Below are 13,699 nucleotides of genomic sequence, written 5' to 3'. Positions count from 1 at the left end.
CGTGGACCCAGGTGCATGACCAGCAATGTGTGAGGGAGGCCATCAAGTCAAGCATCTGGTTGACGTAGAGGTGGTGTGAGACAGAGGCAGGTTCTAGCCCATCCTGTGGGCTCCAGTTTCTCCCCGCCCCTCCTGCTTTGTGTGCTGCCCTGCTCACCCCGGGAACTTCAGGCCAACCACCCAATGTGAAGGCATCAGCCTTCCGGAGACTCACTCACCTCCTTCATCGCTGCATAAGGTCGAGCCCCATCATAAATCTTATCCCAAATCGCTCACAGGGTTCGATCAAGGAAGCACAACTGCTTATCAACACAGCCCTGGACTAGATGGTCCCTGAGGCCACGATTAAATTCTGGGGGTCACAGGTCAACATGAGAATCACGTGAAAGCTATGCGCTCCGTCACAGACACATACTTGGATATAAGACGTTTGGCCCAAAAGTGGGTGTTTGACCAGTGGGTCTCAAGCTTTGATGTGCACACATGTCACCTGGGGATCTTGGTCTCTTATTGAAATGCAGACACAGGGGCTGCAGTTCTGGGGTGGGGCCCAATATTCAGCATTTCTAACAAGCTCCCCAGGCAGTGCCAGCACTGCTGGTCCACGGACCACACTTTGAGTAGCCAAGTGTCAGAGGGTTCACGGACCGCATGTGAGGAGAGGTCCACAAAGGTTTGCCCAATAGTTTGACTGAAGAGTTTGTCCAAACTTTCACACATGGGGAGAGGCACAGTGTGATACACATAGCAGATTCTCGATAAATATTTGCTGAACAGATGAATAATGTGCAGTTTTCACAACAGTTCATCCTAAGTTGGTCTCCCTTGGCCATCTGGACCTCCACGCTCCCTGTTACATCTCACACCATTCATTTGTGGGTGTTCAAGGACCATGGACCCCTGTCACCAGTATCCTCACCACAGTCTAGTCAGAAAAGTGAGCCAATGGCTCAAAGGCTGTGGGCACGGCTCTCAGAAGCAAAGAAGAAAGGTAAGGGCAGAAGGTTCGGGTTTGGGCAAGCATGTTTAAACTCAGGCTCCCAGGGCCCCAGCCCAGACCTGCCGAAAGAGGCTCTGGAGGTGGGACCCAGGCACCTGCATGTTAACAAGCTCCCCGTCTGGCACATTCCATCCATCGTTGCTGTGTATCCTGTAGCCATCTGTCCTTAGCGTGAACCAGCAAGGGGCTTTGTCCACTAATCTGCTACTTCAGCTCACTCTGATGAAGTGTCCAGCTCGTGCCAGGCGCCGTGTTGTGTACCACAGAAGCAGGTAAGACAGCACTTGCCCCCAGAAGGCTGGCCTACAGCGGGCTGGGTAGGCAGACAAGCCAGGAGGGGCCATACTTCCCCAGCGCCACGTGAGGGGCGGTGTGAGGAGCCGGGGGCCAGAGGAGAAACACGACCTGGTCATGGATGCTGGCCAGGCCATCCCAGCTGGCACCTGCAGGCCAAGCATGGGAGAGGCAGGCTGGAGGGGCACACCCAGAACCTGGTCTTCCCTCCAAGAACACAGCATGTCACAGCTGCCCCTCATGGCCCAACCCTTATGCAATGGGTGTGAATGGCCCATATTCTGTAAGTACCCGGGAAGCGTTGGAATATCACCCGCTCTTTAGAACCTAAATGAATATTGCCCATCTGAAGACAGTTTGCAATAAAATAGTCTTTACCATTATTGAGAGTTTGACCTGATCCTGCCAACCCCCATGCTTGATTTAAAATCCTTCCATCTAGAATTATTAGTTAAGGGCAGTTTATCAAAGTAAAGATGGATGGTGTTAGCAGATTTTGCTGCTGGCATTCAGAAAAACGTGTTATCCCCCGCCATTCAGCAAAAGTTCTTTAATCACGGTTGAATGAAGGTTACCAGCTTTGAATTATTAGTTAATGGCATCTCTGCAAAAGAATGATTTATTGGGCACCTAAACTTTGCAAACGAACGCAGATCCTGAATTGCTGGGTATTTCATCCAAAGCTGAAATGTGCATTATTTGGACAATCTGTCTTCACAGTGAAAACAAAGTCCAAAGCAGAGGCTAACGTTTAGCCTTGAGCTCCTATCTCTCTGTGCATTCGAGATGTTGGGGAGACAGAAGCCTGAGGCACAGTAGAGCCCCCAAATTTTCTGTTCACCTACAGCCTGGAAAGCGCCCCCTCAGCAGGCCTCGCCACTTTGGAGCAGCCATCAGGAGAGAAGCATGCTTTCAGTGACTGTGACTTGGTCACCCTTCTCTAGGGCCCTGTCCTGAAACACCAGCCCAGCCGGGCCAGCACCATTCACTGTCCCACACATACCAGGGACCTGACACCAGCCCCCAGCCCAGCCCTTCCTGAGAGGGACAATTCGCCATCAGGCACCACTCATCTGGACCCACCTTAACCCTGCCTGTCAGCACAGCGGTTCTCAGGGACGGAAGTGAGGGGGACCTGTCATCTACCTCAGCCATCGTTCTCAGACTTCCGAGGATCAGAGCCCTCGGGAGGGCTTGCTAACACACAGAGCGCTGGCGCCACCCTGGTTTCTGAGCCTGTAGATCCGGGGCTGGGCCTCAGAATGTGCACATTAAGGAGCTCCTGGGTGACGCCACTGCTGCTGGGCCAGGGGCACCCTGCTTTGAGAACTGCTACTCTAGTCTGAGCCAGAGGCTTCTGGGCCAGGACAAAGGTCACCAGGAGCCCTGGATAACACCCCACAAGGGATCCAAAGTGTGGCTTCTATTTTAGCCTCAGGATTCTGGCCAAATCCTACCTTCAAAAATAACTAGACAGAGGCTCATGACCTGGCCTTATTAGTCATGGCCCATGAGATCACTCCGTGCACCGGACGAGGGCTCCCTGCCTGCCCAGACCTGGGATTATCAACCCAGGCAGGTCAGCAGTGCCCGAGGACCCTGGGCCAATCCCCGCTCTCCCCTGACCAGCAGTGAGGTGTAAGCAGCCCGCGGGGCCCTGGTGAGCAGAGCAGAGGCAGCAAGGGTCCGGCCAAATGAGCTTGCCATGAGGATTAATCATGATGGTACACAGAGAAGCTCTGTGTGCTTGGCACGTACTAGGTGCTCAGTTAAAGCAGCTGCCGTGAAGTATACTATTAAAGAGCCGCTCCACCCGGTTCTGCCCCATGAACGTCTGCTTGAAGAGACGGCTTGTGCCCATAAATCGGTTACATAACAATCTTGCGTGTTCGTGTGATTTCTCAGTTAAGTGTCTTCCCTGTTCATAGCTGGGGCATCAATCAGCTCCCACAGCCCCTGCACCAGGCTGGTCAGAAGCAAGAGTTGGACAGAATTCCTGCCCACAGCTGTCCCTCCTCAGAAGCCGAGACATGAAAGCATGTTGCTGGCACCCAAGTTCCTGTGAGTTCTTCTTGTGACTTGCAGTGATTTCCAATGCAGCTTCCCAGAAACAGTGGGGGAGCATTTCTGAAGCCCTGTCGGGTTAAAGCCCCGCCCCTTCCATTTGAGGGGTTCATTGGCTAAGGAGCCAGCAAAGTCTTGCAGTTAAGATAGTAGAACAGACAGAGGGCTCGGCTGCACAGCTCTGAAAATCTCTTAAGCAAAGGAGCTGAAAGTGGCATTTTGTTTGAGCCTGAGTACTAAGGCCGTCTTGGCAGAAGCCGAGGCTGCGAGCATCCTGAGCTGGCTGACCTTTGTGGCTGGGCGGCCTGCCTGCTGCCCGTGTTGTATCAGCTCTCCCCACGGCTGCCTCTGCAGAGCAGAGGCCCATAAGCCCTCGGCCCATGACCAGGGTATTTTTAGCCAATCTCCTGGTGCCCAGGGCTCTGCGGCTATGATCAGCATGGGGCCAGAGAACATTCTTGAACTGTGAGTCCCTGCTCTAGGCTGGGCTGATTCCCACGGCTACTTTAGCACTTGTGTGGCTTCCCTCCTGACCCTTACCCCAGAGCTCAAAGCTCTTCCTGACCAGTCCGGGGACAGACTTTGGCCCTGCAGGTCCTAATACTGGTAACAAATCATCCCTTCATGGTTAACAGCAGCAGGGACGCCGTTGCCCCCACTGGGAAGAATGTGACATTATTGACAAAAGAGCCATTCACACTCAGACAAACTTCAAGTGTAGAGCTTCTAAGCTGGAACGGACAGAAACACCCTCTGGCCCAGGGTTCCTGAATCTTCAGCTCCCCTGGGCTTTCCACCTTCACTGTTTTTACCATCCCGCTCATACTCTGTAATGTTATTGCTACTGATGCACTTTCTTAACCTGTATATTAACTTTAGCTACATCCCAAGAACTACCATATATAATATCATGGGTTTGACATGCTAGTTATTCTTTTTTTTCCTACTATGCTTTAAAGGAACTTCTATTAAAATTTGTAGAAAGAGGAAAAGAAACTCTTCTGTGTGCCTCTGATAAGCAGTAATGAAAACAGTGGAGAGGAAATCACACTCTAGAAACACCACTGTAGTGCAGTTCCCACGGTTCATGCAGGAAAAAATATTTGTTGCCAGGCCTTGGCATATGTTATTTCCTCTGCCATGTTTTCTCTCTCTCCCTCTCTCTCTCTCTCTCTCACACACACACACACCTCTTGCCCACCTGGATAACTGACACCTCCTCCAGGAAGCCATTTCCAAGGCCCTAACCTCCGAGAACAGACACATGGCCCCCACTACATTCTCCTTAGCCCTGGGGTGGCCTGACAATTCTATTGCCTATGATGCTCTGTTGGCTCCTTGCAAAGACCCCTTTCTGTTAAGGGGTGATGAGGAGTGTGAGCTCTGGACTCCAATGCCCCCTGTTCACTTCCTAGCGATGTGGCCTTGGGCAAGTGACTCGTCTGTTTTCCCCAAGTCTACCTCCTTCATCTACAAAATGAGGGTGATAACAGAGTGTGAGAAATAACGTAGGGAAATGTTTAACATAGGCCTGGCACTTAATCAGTGCTCAATAAATATTCGTCGAATGCATAAATGCATGAATGGATGCAGTCTGTACACAGACTGAACTTAGACAATAATCCACAACTTATTTAAGAGCTACTAACAATCTTATTTAAAATACAGGTTCCCAGACCTGTAGCCAGACTTCCTAAGTTAGATGTAGAACCTGTACTTATGCCAGCTCTCAGTGTGATTGTTTCAGAACTAGCCTATTTCTTCGTAGGGGCAGTACTCAGCGGCTGAATGACCACTGAGAATCTGTAGATGGTTCCACAGATGCAAAGTCCCCAGGTCAACTCACATTTTCCCATTACCCTCACACTGTATGCACCACTGCTTAAACTTACAGTGGAGTTCTCTCTGAAGCTATGGCAATAGGAGTTAGAAGTTAGCATTTAGAGACCCTTCCATGGGAATGTGGTGTCTAAACAATAAGTGATTATGATGATCTTGGTGGTGGTGTTGGTGATGATGGTGATGATAGTGGTGATGGTGGAGACGGTGGTGGTGTTGGTGGTGATGGTGATGATAGTGATGATAGTGATGGTGATGATGATAGTGATGGTGATAGTGATGGTGGTGATAATGATGGTGATGATGGTGATGGTGGAGACGGTGATGGTGAAGCTGGTGGTAATGGTGATGAGAATGTTGATGATGGTGATGCCAATGATTTCTCGAAAACCTACAAGAGAGGGATTATTGTTTTCCTCACTTTACAGACAAAGCAACAAAGGCTCAAAGTGTTGAATAAACTTAATCATACAGGAGGTGAATGATGGAGCTGATTTCAAGCCCTGGCCTTCTCCCAAACCACAGCAGATGTTCTAAACACCTACAGTATGTCTTCCATACACAGTGTTTTCATCCTCTGTGGGACACCAGGGTTGGAAATATGTTAGGGCTACATTCAATTCTTCATAATTCCACCATCTAAATCAGTCTCAGGAACTCCCTGGCAGTCCCGTGGTTAGGACTCCACGCTCTCACTGCCAAGGGCCCGGGTTCGATCCCTGGTCAGGGAACAAAAATCCCATAAGCCGGGCTTCCCTGGTGGCGCAGTGGTTGAGAATCTGCCTGCCAGTGCAGGGGACACGGGTTCGAGCCCTGTTCTGGGAAGATCCCACATGCCGCGGAGCAACTGGGCCCGTGAGCTACAACTACTGAGCCTGCGCGTCTGGAGCCTGTGCTCCGCAACAAGAGAGGCCGCGATAGTGAGAGGCCCGCGCACCGCAATGAAGAGTGGTCCCCGCTTGCCGCAACTAGAGAAAGCCCTCACACAGAAACGAAGACCCAACACAGCTAAAAATAAATTAAAAAAAAAAAAAATCCCATAAGCCGTGTGGCGTGGCCAAAAAAATAAATAAATCAGGGGCTTCCCTGGTGGCACAGTGGTTGAGGATACACCTGCCAATGCAGGGGACACGGGTTCGAGCCCTGGTCCGGGAAGATCCCACACGCCGCAGAGCAACTAAGCCCGTACGCCCAACTACTGAGCCTGTGCTCTAGAGCCTGCGAGCCACAGCTACTGAAGCCGTGCACTCTAGAGCCCATGCTCTGCAACAAGAGAAGCCACCGCAATGAGAAGCCTGACCACTGCAACAAAGAGTAGCCCCCGCTCGCCACAACTAGAGAAAAGCCCGTGCGCAGCAACGAAGACCCAACGCGGCCAAAAATAAATACATAAATTTTAAAAAAAGAAAAAAAAGATTGAATTAGATTGTGTTGTTTAAATCAATCAATCAATCAGAGTCTCAAGTTTAGTTTCTGACTAACAAACACAAGAATAGAAATCCATCTCACGGTGGTGGAGAGATAATGTGCTTTCAGTATCCATGTGTTCCTCTCCATCTCGCAGCCTCCCTTAAGTTCTGGCCGATAGAATTTAAGAGTCACTGTGATTTCTTCATCTTTTCCCTGCCGCAGCAAACTTGGAGGTCCAAATTGTACAGTTACTGGCTTTTGCCTACATGAGAAATAAACCTTTGTTGGGTTAAGGAAATTTGTGGATTTATCTGTTAAAGCTGCTTGCACTAACTTCCCTAACTAACATAGAAATTAATTTCAGGGTTAATTTCTCATTCCAACTTCTCCCATTCATTTCAACACTCAGGCCTATATGGTAGCATTTTAATAATTATAGTTATTGAATTATAATACTGTTAAATTATTTTTAAATTGTTCTTAGCCTGTACGGCTTTTGAGGAACAACTCAGTGTTTGTTCCATATTAAAAACTGACTTATAGAATGTGTCAAGCCTTCCACTCCATGTCACCAATGTTATTAAAAGCTAAGAGAAGCAGACAGCTGTCTGTTGGGGGTCTTGATTTACAAATCACGTGATAGATTAAGTTAATATGCTTCCAAAGTAGGAGATAAAATCTTCAAAAAGACAGATTCGGAAGGTGAAAATACAAAGACAGTGCTTACCTCCCGGCCCCTGATGAACACCCAGAGTGAGGGCAGGAATGATGCAGCCCTCTCACCTGTCCCCTTCCTGCTCTCCCTCAGCCTTTCTTCTAAAGAACCTTGCATATCTCGCAAAGCTGCTCACAAAATGCAACAGAAGGGAAATTACAAACAGAATTTCATGAATATTACCTTCCTTTCATCTAAAGAACCTGAGGAAGTTTTTACAAATAATTAATTAAATTCAATTAACTCTCAAGTATTAAATTTCAGATGCCTGAATCCATAACCAAATCTTTCTAAGGAGGAGAAATCTATTACATGCACAAATATAGAGACTCAAACCTCAGTGACAATAAAGAACTTTCTTGAAAGGGGGCGTTTGGGTCAAAGCCCAGTGTTTCCATTTCCCAGGCTCTGCTAGTCTTGGTTTCATCATTCCCTCATAAATATTCTGCTGCAGCCCCTGTCAGCTGTGGCCCAACTCAACAACACCGTCCCTTTAAGCCACTCAAAGCAGGGGGAGTAGCTCACGAGGAGGGGTCTCTGGGAAAGTTTGACTCCCAGTTAAAACTTTTGAAGTAAGTCATTTCATTTGAGGAAATTTTCTTACTCAGGCTGGTTTCTAAAAACCTGAATTAGGCACAAAAGTAACCTTATCAGTACAGGTAATTGTCCAGGGGAAGTTGTGGAGTCACAACTTGGTACAGGACCAAAGCAAGGTTATTAGAAGCCAGCCTCTGTCCTTCTCTCATCTCAGCTCCCCTTCATACTGCCTGATGTGGTGCCCTCTGCCCCCAAAGCTCTGCAGCTTCCCCTCATGGTTGCAAAGTGGCTGCAACTGCCCCTTCACTTATACCCACTCAGGTTCCAACCCTACCCAAAGACTTGAGTACAACTGGGCCTGACCCTCATTGGCTCAGATTGGCTGACATGCTCATCTCTGAGCCAATTATGGTTGCTATGCTAACTAGCTTAGGTCATTCATGATCCACCCCTAGAGCCCATGTGAGCAGGGGATGAAGAGAAAGGGAACTGCCCATAGGAATTCCCATATGTGCTTTCCCAGAAGAAGGGTGAAGAGATGCTTGTGGAAAGACAGACATACAGACAGATACCTATAATACCAACAGACCAAAGTTCCTCTGCCATCGTTGATTCTGGGTCACACTGATGTCCCTGAAAATGCTGAGACTCTGGGGGACTCAGGTGGGAAAACCATCCATCAAAATGAACCCTCAACCTTACAAGCAGATGCTGATGCCCAGACAGGGGAAGTCTCCAGCAAGGGGGTGGCAGAGCCCTGCATGGCCAGGAGCCGGACCCTTTTTCAGACCACGTGTCCCATTGTGGGCCTGTGCCTGCCTCTGGGCTCTGAGAACTCTAAACATTCCACGTAGACTTCCTGCTAAGCATAGTGTTTAGCACAATGAGTTCACTTTTCTGGGTTGAAAGCATTTAACGTATGAGTTCTGTCTACTCTAGGTTCGTTTTGGTCAGGGGCAAGCAACTCCTGTCTAATTATCTTTATTCTGTTTTCAGTCCCTGCAAGCAGTGGCTTAAGAGCACTTTGATGACAGGACAGTGTCAACCCAGGGTAAGTCGCGTGAGGGTGGCAGCCCTGGCCCAGAGGGAGCCCTCGAGATACACAGTTTACTGCACTGCTTAATATCATGTCTCTCAGCTCATCTCAGAGAGGAAGTTCTTTTAAAACAGAGGTCATTAGCTTCTTGCCATCTGAACAGTATTTCAGAGTGGGTCTGAGTGGGACTATGGCAGGGTTTTTCAACCTTGGCACTGTTGGCCTTCTGGACTGGATCATTCTCTGTTGCGGGGACCGTCCCGTGCCCTGTGGGACGTTTAGCAGAATCCCTGGCTCCACCCAGCCCTGGCCAGGAGCACCCTCTCCCAAGTCGTAACAACCAAAGTGTCTCCAGACATCACCCAGGGTCCCTGGGGGCAAAATCGCCCTGGATGGGACAACGGGCCTGTGGAAGGAGCCTTTAAAATACAACCTCCTAGAGCTCTCAGTGGCTGCTGACTTCATTAAACTGGGCTTCTCCCCACAGAGACTGCAAAATATAGAGGGAATTTCAGCTCTTGGAGGTGGTTCATTAGGACGATGTGAACAAGAATAACAACAAAGTCATTCTTTTTTCCCTCAATTAGTTACGTAAATGATTAGTTCAAATGGAAACTGCAGGGTCTGGAGACCATGAACACTAGTGGACCTTGGCGATATCATTCCTCAAACCTGGGAAATGCTCACCGACCTCTCCCCGGTGAAGGCCTCCTTCATGGGTTCAGATCTATGTGTGGGTCTTCCTGATTGCCAGACGTAGCGCCATCTTGGTTAACACAAGCATCCTGGTAACACCACCTCTCCAGGTATGTGAATTCATTCTGCCACAGAATCCTAGGGGGTTTTGAACATCACAAGGCAAGAACTAAAGAATAAAAGTGATTGAGCTCACCCGGCCCAGCTGCACAGCGATGCCCATGGGCTCAAACGTTTTGCAGGTTCTGGGCCCCATCGTCCACCTTCACCCCCATTCCCAGCCCACAGTGCTCTCACTCAGGCTGATCCCTCACCTGTTTACCCGGCGAGGCCCTGAATGACTTTCGGCAGTTTCCAAAAACCAGATCCAAGCTCAAAATGATACTGTGTGGACAGAAACAAGGATATTTAAAAGAATCTTGTCACAGGGTAGTGACAGCCGTTTTGGAAAATAATTTTAGAACTATATTAAGCCATCATGCAGCACAGGGAAGAATGAAACATTCGCTGCACAAATATTTGAACATAATGGAAAAAATCTGTTCAATGAATAAAATTAACTAAACAAGGTAATTACTCTGAAGCATAATGCACATATTTTGTTATGTCTGTGTTTTTTCTATTTATTGGTTTGTTTTTTAGGTTATATAACCTGAGTTAATTAGTACTAAGTTTGGCTGTGAATGACAGAACACGAACCCCCAAAAAATAGAGACGAGTGTCTATTTCTCTCTTGTAAAAAGTGAGGTGATTCAGGCTCTCATGGTCTCCAGGGTGAGGGACGAGGCTCTAACACATTCTCCCATGGTCGGAAGCCTCCATTCCCACGGTCCCCCGATAGTCTGCTTTTACAGCCGTGTTCCAGCTGCAGGGAGAGGGAGAGGCTGGAAAGAGGCATCCCTGTTCTCCTCAAGGACCCATCTCAGCATCTGTACCTATGCTTCTGCTTCTGCAGTGTGAGCCCCATTGGCCAGAACATGGTCACCTGGTCACATGTAGTTCAAGGAGGGCTGGGTAATGTCATTTTCATTTGAGGAAGCCGTAGCCCTCGCTCAAACTTGGGAAGAAGGAAAGAAGGGACAATGGGGGTTGGGGGACAGTAGTCTCTGCAGCCGTCCACGCTTTGGCCACCCACATATCTGTGCTCGCCCTTCGTCTACACACAGAACCCCTCCCACACACCCCCCAAGGGAACCAAGTGCAAAGCCCCACCCAATTACTGCATCTGGCTCACAATCCAAGATCCCAGGGTAAAGCACAGTCCTCTCCCACAGATACGGATGAGGTCCTTCATGGTTTCACAACCTACAAACTAAATAATAAGTTCCTGGTTCCCAATACAGCCAACCTAAGGTAGACAAGTAAGAACAGTAAGACGCCTGCAATAAAAATGCCCATTTGGAGAAAAGCAAACTAATAAACACAATTATCATTGATCCATACACATGAGCAAATCCTGGGAGGCAGGAACAGTGAAGACACCTCTGCAGCCGTCGCCGCCCCTGGCCCCTACCTGCGTGCTTGCTGTTGTCTCCTCTGCCACAGCTGACTGGCGTGGGTACCGGGGGGGATGCCCTTCCTGGGACCTGAATGGTTTTCACAGCTCGCTCCTTGTTTTCAGGGATGGCTTTGGGGTTGAACAATCACAGGCTTTTTCAGACCAGGCTGTGGTTTCTTTGGCAAAGCATTTTTTCAGAAACGTAAAGATTTCTGATCTATTTGTTTCCAGCCAGCTCTCTCTGTTGAGACATAGCTTATAACCCTGGAGCCTCTGGCCTGTCCTTGTTGGCCTCCACGCTCGCTTGGCCGAAGTCTCCTGTCCCTCAGCACAATGGCACCGCCCACCTTGAGTCACCTGAAGCAACAGGCCTGGGAAGGAAGGCAACCTTAAAGTGACTTTTGCCACAAGGCTTACAAATTGGTAGGATGGGGCAGTAGTTTTATTTTCCACTAAGTGCACTGTTTTGCACAAAACCTTTCCAATGACTGATGTCATTTGAGAGGTGCAGCAGTTGCTTTTTTCAACCCTGCAAGGCTCCAAATTACCCAGTTCTCAGTCAATTTAGATTGCGTGCTTCAGGCAGAAACGGTCTCCATGAGCATAGCTGCCTTACCTTTCATGCCACTCCTGCCCTGACCAGCAGTCACCCATGTCCATCTCTTTTGTGGGACTTTGCTATAAGCAGTGAGAAGCAGCTAATGCATTTCTACATTATGAATTTCTCCTACCATTTCCTTCCTCAATCCTTGTTCAGAGCAAGGGCTGCTTTTCAAAAAACAACAGAGGAGAGTTGTTAGCAAATGCTTTGTTTCTGCACGATATGGCTAACCTGTCCTCTAGCCCCCACTATCTGAGTCCCTGCCCCCGACCACATCCATAAGCCAATGCCCTAAGTTTCAGTTCTGCTACTTACAGCTTGCTTATCTTGGTCCTATATTTTGTATCAGTTAAGATTAGATTTGGCCATGAGTGACAGAAAATCCAAAATAACATTGGCTTGAACAAGACATATTTAATTCTCTTTCCATTTGACTCCAGAGTAAGGTAGTCCTGGGATGGGTCCAGTAGGGCTCCCTGGTGTCAGAGACCTCCACCCCTTCTATCCTGTTGGTGTACCATGCGTCAGCTCTATCGACAATGTCCAGGATGGCTGCTCCTGTGCCAGCCATCACATTTTCATTCCAGCCAGTAGAAGAGAAGAGGGGGAAGAGATGAGTCTACATCTCCATGCTTCAAGGACACTTCCTGGAAGTTGCCTTCCATTGGCCAGAATGTAGTCACATGGCCATACCTGGCTGCAAGGAAGGGTGGGAAATGTCATTCCCACTCTCGATGGCCAAAAATTCAGGGTTCTTTTATTGAGGAAGGAGAGGTGACAGATATTGAGAAATTAGCAGTTGCTGCAGCCATTCCAGCACCAGTGTCCTCATGCTGGGAAAAATGAAAGGACTAGTCTTTCCTGTTTTTATATCTCCAGCATTCTTTCTCCTCTTCCTTCTTCCTGATGGCAGATTTGTTTGGCCTCTGACACACACATTTCAGGAGAGACAATGACTACCCAAGGTCTGCAGTCTTCTGCCCACATGCCATCTTTGAGGGGACTGTTGCTATACCTACTTTACAAGTACATAAAATAAGATTTCCTGGGTTAGTGTTTCACTTGGGAAAGTGGTTTTTTAAAAATATTTATTTATTTTATTTATTTTTGGTTGCATTGGGTCTTAGTCGTGGCACGCGGGATCTCCATTGCGGTGTGCAGGCTTCTCTCTCTCTAGTTGTGGTGCATGAGCTTAGTTGCCCCGCAGCATGTGGGCTCTTAGTTCCCCGACCAGTGATCGAACCTGCGTCCTCTGCATTGGAAGGCAGATTCTTTACCACTGGGCCATCAGGGAAGTCCCTCACTTGGGAAAGTTTTTAACAATCAAGATAGCTTCTGTGTTCAGTAAATCATAAAAGTAAGCGAAACAAACTCCTCTGATGAAAAACTCCATAAAGCCAATGAGACCGTTAATATAAATGGAAACCCAAAATTGATGAAATGCAAAATAAATATTTAACTTGTGAGATGGCAGCTATCTTTGGATTGCTAAGTAATTTGGAGGCTAATGTTCTTAATAAAATCACATTTTCTTGGAAAATATTTACTATTTCTGTTTTATTGCCTTCTTCGTTGCCATTAGTAAGACTTCGTTTAGTTCATGAGTGTACATAAATTCCACTGGAGGCTAACATTTTTTTCCAAAACCTCCTGGTGCTGATGTTTCTAATGGAAACCTTTCTAAGCACGTAGATAGACTTGAAAATGAACTTGTGGGGAGAACCAGCCAACATCCAAGAATGTTCCCTGCAGACATCAGTTGGGACAGATGATAATATATAATATAGTCTGGCATCTAAAGGGAAAAGTCAAAGTATTACATGCCAAGTATGCTTCATAAAATGCCAACAGGGCCAGTGTCTCCACTGGACAATATATCCCAAAGGCTTGAGACCTACAAAAACATATATATAGGCTTCAAAACACACAAAGAAAGCAGCAAAATCAAAATTAATACATGTCTAATTAAATATCTACAAAATATAACATTTTGTTCTTGTTAATTGCTA

The sequence above is a fragment of the Balaenoptera physalus genome (assembly GCF_965194825.1).
Source record: "Balaenoptera physalus genome assembly, chromosome: 16".
Classification (NCBI taxonomy): Eukaryota; Metazoa; Chordata; class Mammalia; order Artiodactyla; family Balaenopteridae; genus Balaenoptera; species Balaenoptera physalus.
The sequence above is the reverse complement of the archived record's forward strand: the minus strand, read 5'-3'. Positions refer to the sequence as shown.